The 14,024-nt window shown below is 38.9% G+C and overlaps 1 protein-coding gene across 1 annotated transcript in view; it reads right to left on the bottom strand.

The window, feature by feature from the left end:
- CDHR3 (cadherin related family member 3) overlaps window positions 1–14,024 on the bottom strand; it is a 225,264-nt gene that overhangs the window by 79,935 nt on the left and 131,305 nt on the right. The gene's annotated exons all lie outside the window — the stretch shown is intronic.

The following is a 14,024-nucleotide window of genomic DNA, read 5'->3' as shown; positions in this document are numbered from 1 at the left end:
AATTGTGGTCCATTGTCAGATTACAAGCTATTAGGAAAGCTTTCTTTATTAAACACACCTTCTAAGAACTTAATGATAGAATCAGAGGTAATTTCCCTGACCGCACAAACTTCAATCCATCTAGAGTAAAGATCAATTAGAACAATAAGGTAAGGAGTATCAGAAACTCCAGTCAAAGGACCCAAAATGACAATTGCAACTTCATCCCAGGGATGACTTGGTAAAACCCTTTTAACCATAGGCATTTGTTTTGTCTTTAAAATCTTGTCACTAGCACAGCATTCAACACAATCCCTGACCATCCTCTCTATTTCTAAGTCCATGCCAGGCCACCAGAATTGCATACGTAGGATCTTTTTTGTTTTCACAATGCCTAAATGACCGCAATGGGCATGAGACAACAATTTTTTTCTTAGACTACCAGGAGGAACAAGTTTAGTACCACGAGTTAATAAACCTTCACTCACAGAAAGTTCACCCGAGACTAACAACCACAGCTTTCCCAAGCGAGTATTGTTCTTTAAAGAAAGAATAACTTTACAAATCTCCTCATCTTTCTCTAACTCCATTCTCCATTCAGATTCATCTATTGCACCATCAGTCACCTCACACACATTTGTGTATTCATCCGACTCACAGATATCATCCGTTTCAGAATTTTCAGTATCAACCAACCTAGATAAACAATCAGCTGACTTATTAGCTACCCCCGGAATATATTGAACTTCAAACTCATATTCCTGTAAGGAAACAATCCATTTTCTGATCCTCGATGATATAGCGTCTAGACCTTTTTTAGAAAAAACTTCTCTTAAAGGCTTGTAATCAGACAGAATACAAACCTTGGTCCCCCAAATCAAATTTTTAAACTTCTTCAAAGCCCAAAAAATTGCAAGAGACTCCTTCTCTATCACAGAGTAATTACGCTCCGACCCTTTAAGACAACGAGAAGAACAGCAAATAAGAGAATCTTTCCCATCTTTCTTCTGAACAAGCACCGCTCCTAGACCTTTGTCACTCGCATCCGTAAATAAAACAGTGGGAAGGCCTGGTACAAATGCATGAAGAGAAGGAGCTTCGTTTAATTCTTTCTTAATACATACAAATTCACTCATGCACTCTGTTGACCACTCAAAAACAACATTCTTTGCCGTCAACCTCCTTAGATTATGAGTCTTTTCTGCAAAGTTTGCAATAAATATTCCATAAAACTCAACCATCCCCAGACACGAGAGTAATTCCTCTTTACTAGTGGGTTCTTTCACTTTGTCAATAGACTCTACCAAGTCTTTCTTTGGAAAAACACCATTTCTAGTGATACGGTGCCCCAAATAGTTAACTTCCTGTACCCTGAACTTGCATTTAGCCCTTTTTAGAGACATTCCCGCCCCATCTAAACGTTTCAAAACAGCACACACACGACTATCATGTTGGAGAATGTCATTACCATAAATCAAAAGATCATCTTGATAACACTTAACGCCAATCAACCCTCTTAAAATTTTGGACATAATGCGTTGAAAAACTGAGGCGGCAGAAACAAGACCAAAAGGCATTCTCTTAAATTTAAAAGTGCCCATGGGTGTAATGAATGCAGTCAGATCCTGAGAGGAATTGTCCTGCTCCACCTGATGGTAAGCGGAAGCTAAGTCAAGAGTAGTGAAGTATTTTGCACCTTCTAAAGTGCCAACCATCTCATCTATGTTAGGAAGGGGAAACCTATCCACCACAACTTCTTTATTTAATGATCTTAAATCTATGCATAGACGAATTTCCCCTGTTGGCTTTTTAGCAATAACAACGGGGGCAAGCCATTCAGTTGCTTCAACCGGTTCGATAATGCCATCTTTTACAAGTTTATCTAATTCTTCTTGAACCTTAACTTGCTCCATTAGAGGAATTCTCCTAACTTTTGCCACCACAGGAAGAGCATTATCTGTCAACTTAATATGATGTTTGTAACCACGCAAACATCCCAAATCTTCTTTAAAAACATTCGGGAACTGTTTTGCCAAAATATTCGACAAATTATCATCACTCTTGTTAGGTACAGAATTAGACACCTCTTGAATCTGAACCTGGGGAGAGGCATTAGGATCAAGTTTAACACCAAGTTGACGTTGATGCAACTACCCCAATAACGCATCACCTTTTTTTGAAACATAACCCTTTCCAACAATGATGTGAGAACCCAATTCTATTTCAGCCATAAAGTATCCTAACATTCTAATTGGTTTCTCACTATATCCTAAAGGGGAGATATCACATTTTACTTTTTTGGAAAAAAAATCATTAAACAGTTTCTCATCAATTAACGTTATTTTAGAGCAAGAATCAAATTTAAAATTAATCATGGAATCTTCTACTCTAACCAGATAAGAGGGATGATCTGATTTGTCACCATTCACCTCAAAACAGATAGATCTTACTTGAGGTTGAGGCCATCTTCTCCTAGAGCCATCACCTTTGTATCTTTTTGTTCTGCAAAATATGGCATAATGCCCTCTTTTATTGCATAAATTACATATTGCTTTCAGAGAGGGACAAATAGGTGAATTTGCTAAATGACTAACTTGACCACATCTAAAACAAGACAACTTGTTATTCAAAGCAGAATTAGAAGAGTTAGATAACATGCTCTGCTTTTCTTGTAAAGTTGTGCCTTCTTGTTTCTTTATTTGACATATAGTCTCATCAACTTTTAGTTCATCTTTTGACTCAGAAGTAGATGGTTTCTCTTTCTCTTTCTTTAATTCACCAACACATTTAGTCATATGTTCAACTTGCTTTGCAATAACGAGAACTTCTTCGAGAGGAGGTTCATCCTTCAACCAGAGTTCCTTCCTAATGTCATCATGTGCGCATCTCAAAACAATTTGATCACAAATTCTTTCGTCTAGAGTTTGACCAAAGTTACAAGAAGATGCCAACATCCTTAGAGAGGATACATATTCTTCTACCGTTTCTTCTTTTTTTTGTTCTCTTAAGCCAAAGTGGTATCTCTCCATTATAGTACTGAGTCTCGGTAAGTAGTGTCTATCAAGTTGTAGAATGGCAATCTCATACTCATTCAAGTTTCTTTGTTCGGCAGCCGATAAATCAGGTAAATGTTCAAGAACATCTTGACCCTCTCCTCCAAGACAATGTAGAAGAAGAGAATGTTTTCTTTCTGCACTTAGATTTGTTCAACAAACCCTTGCATAATTTGCAAAATTTTTTTTCCATTTTTTCCATTTTACATTGGGTTCACCAGGACTTGTAAGAAAAAATGCAGGTTGAGTAACATTTTGCATTTTATATTAAGAAAAAATAAATATGTAGTAATATATTTCTCAGGGTTAATCCTTTGTCTTTCTTATTAAAGAAAAGAATATTTAATTGTTCATTAAACTTGTATTTTTCTTTTTCTTTTTTTTTAAATTGTGAAGATACATTTTTTAGTGTTTAAGATTGAAAAGAATTTAATCCACTTTAAACTTGCTTTAATTATTATATTCTTATTTATTTGAAGTGAGGAAAACGTCATAAAGAAAGTCTCTCACTAAGCGTGTGCCTTTCAATAGAAAAAAAGAACACTCATGATTTAATAATTGCCAATTGTCTTTGACGCGCGTCTTAAACTGAAGCGCAACGTTCGAGAGACAAACAGAAGAGAAGCAGATGACGCTCACAATGAAGACGTCAGATGAAACGCAGCGTGAAAGAAGTTTTGCTGTAACGCAGCGCTCGTTACGTTAGTGCGAGCATACACAGCGTAAGCAGAGCTTCTTCACGCGCTCAGTCTCTCGCGCGCTCTATCTTCTTTAAAATCCTTCCCTCATATTTATTTTACTTAGTCCCGTTTTTTTTTAAGTATACCTCCCGCTCTCCTCACTGTTACAAGAAGATTAATTCTGCCGCTGTGAAGTCAACGCTTTGCTTCCTTTCCCAATGAAACAGCCGCTGGAGGAGAGACAAGGTCGGTTTTTCTTTAGTTGATGTTGTGTTGAGGTCGTTTCCGATCGTCGCCAGTAAAACGTTGTGAGATTCACATTAAAGGAATACATAAGACGTGGTTGAAAGATAAGGTGGGTTTAATAAACCTCATCCACGAACAGCCAAGATCAACTGACAAAGTCAAGAGTTCTCATTAGGAATCAATGTACAGGGTTCTGAGAGCTAAGAACACTGGTAAAGGCTCTCAGGTCTTAAAGGGAAAGAAAGAAAAATATCACAACGAACACATTCAGTTCTAGAAGCGTTTTGGGGGAAATGCAGCACTTCAAGGAGCAATAATCACTTCAGTACCAATGTAAAAATGTCACGATAACCAACTATTTATTTTTTCAGCTTTTTTGGTTTAAAGATTAAACAGATACAGCCCGATTCATCATCGGCATGTTTTGCGAGTCTGTAATAGCGAATAATAAGGAATCGCTATTACAGACTCGCAAAACGGGATTCATGTAGGAATCGCAAAATAAATTGCGATTCCTACACATTCCTTATTTGCGATTAGCAAATTGCTAATCGCAAATAAGATATAACTCCCCATTCATTTCTATGGGCCTAAAGGCCCATAGGAATGAATGGGGAGTTATTGCTTATTTGCGATTAGCAATTTGCTAATCGCAAATAAGGAATGTGTAGGAATCGCAATTTATCGCAAATAAGGATGCGATTTCAAGGGTGCTAGGGGTGTCCAAAGGACACCCTGTAGCACCCCTGAAAGGTAATCTACATTGGTGTTGCGCACACACATGTCTAAAGGACATGTGTGTGTGCAACACTCAACTTAGAAAAATGCATTTAAAAGCATTTTTCTAAGTTTTCGCTATTTACCACGAAGTTTGACCTCGCGGTAACTAGCAGCCCGAAATTGCGATTTCGCAATTTAAAAATGGTTAATGAATTGCATTTAACGAATCTCAAATAGAGATTCCTTAAATGTAATTCCTCGCAATTTAGCGAATTCGCTATTTCCGATTTTTGCATTTGAGATGATGAATCCCAAATGCAAAAATTGCGCTCGCAAAGGGCCAGATTCTCAGAATCTGGCCCTTTGCGAGTGCAATTAAGCTTCATGAATCTGGACGATAGTCTGCCCAACTTTCCACCACCGTCGGTCACTCCAACTGATCTATTCAATGGTGTACATTCTCTGTTTTTTAAAAACATGACAACTAAGCCCTTCCCCGCACTGCAATTTATGAACCTAACTTAATTACTTTGTGTTCCCCGCCTAAATCTTCTATCCATCTAATCCAGTGTTGTGATAAGTGAAAGTAGCTGCCAGGCAAAAGGTTGACTCCGTGGCCATGTTTACCTGGTGATTCATTGCATTCAGGGAAAAAACAATAACTAGAATGCTGCAGTCATCATGGTGTAGTTATTGTTAGGACCTAGTTACCGTAGGAAGAGTGTTTTTTTGGTTTGCTAAAAGCTTTGGTGCTGTTTGACCACAAAACTTTCTCAAAATTTTTTTTCCCTGTTAGCTCCTTCTAGAAATGTTGTGGCGTGATCTGTCAAGTGGGGAGCGAGATAAAAAAGGGCACTAAAATGTAATTTTCCCATGCACTTTCCATAGGGATTTTTGAACTGTACTATAGCCCAAATGGTTGCATGGAATTACTCTAAATATGGCAGAAAGCTAGAACTTGATCCAGAAAGTGTGCTTTTTGTGATTTGGTGTAAATCTGCTCAGAATTTATCAAGAAAATAAGGTTAAAAATATTTGTTTATCTGGGTAGTTGGGAAGAACCACAATCGTGTAATGTCAAATAATAAAAACATAATAAAGCATTCCCGTCTTGCACCTCCTTGAGCAAAAAGCTCCTGCGAGTCCCGCAGGAGCTTGCACTCTGATTGGCTGGCTGTAACATGAAGAGAAATCTAGCATCTTCCATTTCAGGACACGAGGACTGAGAAACTTCCCCTGGGACCAAAAATATAAAAACACATTTTGGGGAGGTTTCTGCAATCCTGTTGGACTCTCGCAGAAGTCAGCAAGGCTCTCCAGTTCCAGCAAGAGTCCCCTGGGAGCATAAGGGACTGCACTAACTTCCACAAAAGTCTTGCAAGCAGGGGCAGCTCCTCCACTAGGGCGGAGGAGCATCGCCCAACTGCTTTCTCGCAGTGCGAGAAGCAGAAACATAAAATGGTAATAACTACCATTTTATGTTTCTGCTTGGGTTTGGTTGCGGGCAGGCGGGTCTGCTCTGCAAGCAGGGCTAGGCAGGGGAGGAGTGGTGTGCCCACTCCTGAGTGCGCATGACTGGTCAGGTCAGCCCTCTGGGGCCGACCAAACCAGTCATGCCTACTCTGCCCTTCCCCATTGCAACCTACAAGGTGAACATGGCCGAGCCATTAGCCCCTGGCAGGGCAGCGTCCTGACCAATCACAACGCTGCTTGCAGCATTGTGATTGGCTTAGGGGTGGGAGCCTGGCTGCCTGTTCCAGAAGAGAAGCAGAGATGGCGCGAGACCCGGCCGGCGGGAAGGTAAGTTTACTTTTTTGTTATTGTTAACTTAAACCCCCCCCCGCATGACCCCACTCCCCGCACAACCCCCCCCCCCACCCTCCCCCCACCCACGAGTCATGCTGGCAGCGACTGATCGCAAGATCAGAAAATCATTCAAAAAGAGAGGGGGCATGTGTGTCGGTGGTGGCCTTGTCACATATAGGCAGTTGGCCCTGCTGCCGAAGGCCGTGCATGGCAGGGGATTGGCCTTACGTATGGCATATTACTTTGTTAAAAAAAACTAGAATTTCACTGAAAAAAATGTTAAAGTAACATTATAGTTAGGTATGACAATAATATTGTACTTTACACAAATAAAAATCTCAGAAATTAACTAAATAACCAAGGCTAAACTGACGTTAGAGTTAGGTGAAAATGTCAGTTTAAACTTGACATTTTAAACTACAAAAACACTGAAATTCAACAGTTATTGTTATTTCAAGTTTCTGTGCCATGCACTGCTTATGACTTCACATATTACAACACCACTCATGACATGTTCTGTGACATTATTGATAACATTACTGAAGACAACTGAACCATATATATATATATATATATATATATATATATATATATATATATATATATATATATATATATATATATATATATATATATATATATATATATATACATATATATATATATATATATATATATATTTATATATATATTGTTTTGTATTGTTCTTTTGTAATTTCATGTATATAGCGCTTACTACCTCTGACGAGGAGTCAAGCTATTTTTTCGGCGAGTAGGACGCTACTCCGGAACCCATAAAGGATTAGTGGTGATTTAGTATAGTGAAATATGAAAGCAATTTGAGTGGTGGATATGTTAGTCAGTTATTTGAATTGAGAATGAATGTGTAGGGATAGAAGAGGGGAAAAGGTTTGCATTTATATAGTACTTGCTACCCCTGATGGGGTGTTAAAGCATTTTTTCAGCAAGTAGCACACTACTCCTGAACACAGAAAGCACTACTGGGGAATTAGTATAGTGAAATATGAAAGTAATTATTTTTGTGGTGGATATGTTATTCAGCTATTTGGATTGAGAAGGATAGTGTAGGGATAGAAGAGGGAAAAGGTCTGCATTTATATAGCGCTTGCTACCCCTAATGAGGTGATGAAGTGCTTTATCAATGAGTAGCACGCTACTCTGGAACCCTTAATAGGCTAGTGGTGAATTAGTATAGTGACATATGAAATTAATTTGAGTGGTGGATATGTAAGTCAGTCATTTGGATAGAAAAGGATAGTGGAGGGATAGTAGAGCGAAGGATTTAGAACTTTGTTTTGTTGTTGTTTTGGAGCTCATAGCAGTAGGGGGAGGCTTGGGATGAGTAAGAGGGAGGTGGAGGGGGAAGAGTCAGAGTGAGGGGTTTAGAAAGCCTTGTTTTGGGTGATCAGAATAGTAAAAGAGGTATGAGATGATGCAAGGAGGGGTAGAGTAGGGAAAAGTCTAGAAAGGGTTATTTTGGGAATCAGTAGTGTGTGTGAGTAGGAGTGGTATGGGGAATAGGATGAATGAGATAGTGAAGGTAAAGGATATATTGCTAGAGGTATAGGTTGAGACACAGGATAGTGCATTGGAAAGAATAGTAGAAAGAGGTTTGAGATGAGTCTGATAGTTGAAATAGAGGATATATTGAGAGCGGTAAAGGGTGAGAAATAGGGTTGTGCATTGGATATGCTGAATTAGAAGAAAAGTAATAAATATATACATCCAGACATGCATGGAAAGCATATAGATGCATAAAGGAAGGTAGAATATGTAGATTAAAAATGCATTAAATAAACTCCATCTTTCAAGTGTTGTTATACTTTAAATTAATTTTATTTAGTTATTTATTTATTTTGAAATTCAATAGTGAAGCAATTGTAGATAAATAGTTATAACATATTTACTTATGTATGCAGTCACTTATATATGTTAAAAAAAGAATAATGTGACTATCAGAAATATGTACATTTGTTAAACAGAACTAGTGAATATCTATATTTTTTAACATAATTATTCTACACATTAAAACAAAGCGATACACACACATAGGTATATATTTATAGTACAAATAAATGCTTATATACAGAGGGATATCCTGTATATTTCTGTTTGCCTATGGTAGTTATGTGGGGAAGAGCCAAATCCTGATGAGTTTCTAAAGATAAGGTGGTTATCCATGGATCTTGTGTTTGGGGATAAAGAGTTCCATAGTTTGGCTGCTTCCACCCACAGTTTTTTCTTGTACGTTGAGATTTTGAGGCAAGGTGCCACTCTAGAGCAGAGGTTCCATTGTTGAAAGTGTTTGGTGATTTTATTCCTGATGAAGAGTGGTCCTGTTACATGTATTGCTTTGTGGTTGATACAAAGCATCTTGAACGTGGATCTTCTGGTGACCGGTAACCAATGCAGGGCTTTCAAAGCAGGGGATATGTGGTCTTGCAGTTTTACATGTAAAAGTAGTCTGGCAGCTGATTTCTGATTCTGTTGTAGTCTGTTCATGGTTGTTAAAGGTGATCAAGTGAGTGCCTCATACATTTAAGGATTCGTTATTTACCACCAACTATTAGTTAGTGGTAAATAACAAATTCCTTTTAAAAAGCAATTTTTTGCTTTTTATTCAGTGCCATGTGGCAGACATACATACCCTTAGGGCATGTATGTGGGCCACATGTGCACCCATGCACTATTCAGCGGTGCAACAGGGTGTCAATGTCACACCCTGCCACCCTTGAAAGGGTTCCCCCTATTACCGATTCAGTATTTACCGAATCGGTATTTACGAATCAGTAATTCCCATTCATTCCTATGGGCCTCCAGGCCCATAGGAATGAATGGGAATTACTGAATCGGTATTTACCCATTTGGTAAATACCGAATCGGTAAATACTGATTCTTAATTACCTAATCTTACCGATTCAGTAATTTATACCAAAAAATTATCTACATCCCATTTACCTGTTCTTAAATACCGAATCGGTAAAATTCGGTATTTAAGAATAGGTAAATTGAGATTACCTACATCTGGCCCTTAGTCTCTGTAATTTAAGCCATCAGAGATGGATTTTGATGCAACAATGTGCATCACTAGAAAGGTCACATTGTTTCAGTTGAAAAGAGTTACAATTGAAAAATACCACTTTTCAGAAAGAATTGAATTTTTCCTTTGAAAAAATTAAAACTCATTTATGAAAATGGGCATTCTCTGATTGTATGACAGTGTCTGGAGGGAAGATAGGGACCATCTGGCCAAAGGACAACATGTGCAAGTCATTTTCATGTATTTCTTGTTCATTTTGTAAAGTGTTTGCAGGTCAATTGTTAAATTCTTTTAGGAGGAAATAGGCAGGGCAAGTAGTGCCACAGGATGAGCAGCAGAAGTGCATAGAGTGTACCAGCCACCATTCATGCAGTGGCAGTTGGTACCCTGAATAATTGGTGAGGCAACCACTGACCGGCAATGCCATTTAAGGTCAACGCCAAAGTTGCTAGTAATGGCTCATTATAAACAATATATAATGAATCATGCCTGAAAGCTCAGGCGTTGAGTTTCTTAGAGTGCTTGTCAGTGGGTCATAAGAAAAATATAAAAATAGAAATGCACTGGCTTGCCTCCTCTCGCCGTGTGCTTCCAGTCCACTGTGCTGGCCTGCAGAAAAATTCCACACCAATCCAGATGCTGCTCTCAAGCTGCTGATAATGTTAAGCAGCATGAGAGCAGTGCCAGGATTGGTTGAAGCGGGGTGCCTCGATGCTCCCTCAGACACTGGGGGCCTATGCCTGCAATCCACCTAGCTCTCTAAGACAGCTGGGTGGAGAGGTTTAAAGGGTGCATGTCAGGCTGGCTGTTGCAAGACAGCCGGCCAAAGTGATAAATGCACTCTAAATTAGAGTGAGCACCACTCCCCTGATACCAGCCATAAGCCGTCGCCCTGCCCCCAAAGATGGCTCCGGCTGGGGAAAACAAAAAATAAAATGTTCATAAATTAATTTTATTACCATTTTATTTTTCACCTTTGCTGCGCTGACAGAAGTGGGGTGACGCTCCTCCGCCCTAATGGAGGGGGTATTACTGATTTAATGTGTATATCCATCACGGAAAAGGGAGAGGCCTGCTTGTAGGAGTCGCAGGAGTTACAGCTGATGTATATGGTTCCAGGTGCTGTGTTGAAAGAATGATACATCTGCCACAGTTCTCAGATTGACATGATGAAATCCCAGGAGAGGCATGTTGAGTGTTATCATCTCAGGGGTTCCAAAGTGGCCTTGGTACTGATGGAGCATGGTCTCGAAAAAAGGAGACTTGCTTGAATTAAATCTTCTCATGTAACTACTAACCTCGTATTAAAACTCGTTTGTGGAAATAACACGCATTCACACAACACTTGAGTATTAGAATGAAGCGTGTGTTTTACTAACCAGTAACTCGAGAGTGATACTAAGATGGCCTCTAACTGAAATTCTTTAGTGTGCATGCGCCTACTGCACCTACATAGTATGACGTATCTAATGCTTGGAGGGAAACTTTCTGCACTTGGGCAGTAGCTAACAAGATGGCCGCTTGAAACGCACATGCTTGCCACCTCCTTGCTGAAAACTAATTCCAACTATTCTACTAATGCTAATGCGAGAAGAATAATATTAAGTAAATGGGATTAGAGTAGAGATAGATGGTATACAGTGAAATCATTTATTTTTGATTTTAACATTTGTCTTTTTGACTCTTTCAATAGTGCTTATTATGGGCCTGCAATTGTGAGCCACAGTCTATTCTCTCTCGTTTTGATACACATGCGCAATGCAACCTAGCTGGAATAAGCCATGTCAACTTGAACATTGTCCAAGGCTGAAAACTGCTACATTCATGGGAACCGGAACGATATTCCCACCTACTGTTTTTTTCTTCTAAAAATTTGACAATTGCATTGTGAATACGGGTGGGAATAAAGACTGATGTATGAAATCTAAGGGGTGGGATTTTAAACAAAGAACTGAAAGAAATAATGAAAAAATAAGTATGGTGTGATGATCACCTTGCTTGTCCAATCAGAATTAGAAGTTTCATAAATTTGAAACATTAATGGGTGGCATACAGGAAAGTATATTTGAGGTAGCTTTTAGTTAGTTAGTAAGACTGGATACTAGAGATGACAGAGGGCGGGATGCTGTCGGAGGGCATAGAGAAATTCCAAACTTAACTGCTTAAGAAGAATTGAATTACTAAACCAAGTTATCCTAAGTAAATTAATTTAGAAGATGGTTGTGGAAGAATCCTGAGGAGGAAGAGAGTGTCAGAGAGGGGTGCTACGCAAGTGTTGATGAAATGCAGGTCGTGTGTTCTGTCCTGATTCCTGTCCTGAAGCCTTTGTACGCCAGATCTTTCCTGGGGGATCCTTCCCAATTCCTAGGCCTGGGAGTTGGTTTTCACACCATTCTTAGTAAATATTTCTACAATTGTGTATGCGCTTATGTGCTTTTCTCTCTGTCCTCTCCTTTTCATGCAGCATCATTGCAAAGTATAAATGAAAATTTATGATTGATTATTTGAATCTTCTTCCTTTGAGAAACAGAGTTTGTCATGTGCTGTGTAAGTGGTTCACATGAATTTTACTCTAAGATAAAATTTTAAAATATATCCGACTCTGATCATTTCTAATGTGTAAGTATATTAAAAGCTTATGTCATTTCACCATCAACCATCGAAATTGTCCATTGACCTGAGAAAATAACTTTTGATCAGTGAAAGGTTAGTTAGGGACTAGAGATAACCAATCTTGAGAATTACAAAACAGCATGACCCCAGAGGATATTACCAGTGTGTTGTGAATGAATTTATGGGCCCAGTTGAGTATGTGGTGTTAAATTACCTGTTGCTGGTAACCCTCTGGATCAGTACTGAAGTCTAAGAATTTGCAGGAGAGTTGAGGGAGGGTCAGTGGAGATGTGGTGTTGTGGAGTGGGTTGAGTGGCTTTGAAATAGCAGCTTAAGCCTAATGCAGAAAAACATTACATCAGGCTACTAGGGCCTTGACATTTCCTTTCCAGGCTGCCACCACGTGATAATCCACCGGTGCTGAAATTGCTTCATAGTAAAATACTATTTGGAATCCAAACCTCAGTGTAAACTCACAGATTGGGCTGGAAATTAGGGAATATTGGTTTCACTACATCAGCTTCTCAGAGTCCTGCTTTTTGCTTTCGCTGTCCACTGAATCTCATACAGTGGTGATGTGATCCTTACTAAATTCCAAGCATACGTTGTGGACTTTCTGTATCGCAGCTGCAGTATCTACAACAGGTCCAGAAGGCTGCTGGAAGGGCAGTTTTTCCGCCTTAGAAATGGGAACCTGCCTCTGACCTATATAATTTTCTCTTCATTAGCCTCTAATATGCACCAGGAACACGTCTAAAAGTCTTGAACCTAATGTTCAAATGTTCGTATGCACCAGGCCCCCACGATTTAATTGACAAATGTAGCTGGTGTTTGTTATCGAGTACCCTATGCTTAGATAATCAGCTTTTATTTTATTGATCCTTCAAACATAGGCAAAACTCTAAGGATGGTGGATGGGGTTGTTCGAGGGTAAAACATTTGCAGTACTTGTAAAATGAGGTGTGGAATTTACTTTCTGTTTCTTTTTGCCAGATACAGTTATGTCTACCCTATAAAAAACACGGAAATAATGGGGCCAGCTGGGGGGGATTTCGAGACGACCGCAAGGCAAAATTAATTATTTATTTCATTTTCCCTTGTGGTCGTATTTCGAAATCCCCTCCAGCCGGCCCCACAACCCCATCGCTCTTACCTGCAGCGGCCACAGCTGCCCCTGACTCCATTCTGCGTCAAGATATGATTACATCAATGGAGGCCGCAATGTAAATTGTTCAATTAAAGTAAATTCATAATTTCCCAAAAATGACACAGATGATTTTCTATGTCTGGCTAATGTTGCAAATGTTTTTCTTGACTCCATTGATTTTCTCTAAAGGTTATGGAGATAAAGTTTCTGTTTAGTTCTAAATGTTTGTTCCAGGGAAACTCATAGGAAGATCCAATTTGTGAAACTTTTTTCTTCAAATAGCATCAAACCTCAGAAGTGGAACTTGAGAAAGTGGCTAAATAGGGGCATCATACTTGACTCCAAATGACATTTCACCAGAATATTTAGGCCCTGATTATGAGTTTAGGTGTTATTTATCGTACCTCATAAATAATGATACAACATGGTACGTTATTTATCAGGTGCTATAAATAACCCTTATTGTGAGTTGTTGGGGAATAACATGCACATTTTGGTGTAAATCAGAATGATATGCTAAATTGCATATGCTTTTCCCATGTAAAATTTTGGCAGGCTTGACCTGCTGAAATTTAACTAAGGTTGAGGTATTGTATGCATCCAATACCTATCAACTCCTATTTCCAACCTGTGCTTAAACAGGGATTTACACACAGTTCAGAATATACAGACCAACATTTTTAATGTCTTCCCCAAAAAATCGACAGCAAAAATATTGA

The sequence above is a fragment of the Lissotriton vulgaris genome, chromosome 1_1 (assembly GCF_964263255.1).
Source record: "Lissotriton vulgaris chromosome 1_1, aLisVul1.2, whole genome shotgun sequence".
NCBI lineage: Eukaryota > Metazoa > Chordata > Amphibia > Caudata > Salamandridae > Lissotriton > Lissotriton vulgaris.
This window is presented reverse-complemented; position numbering and strand designations above follow the sequence as displayed.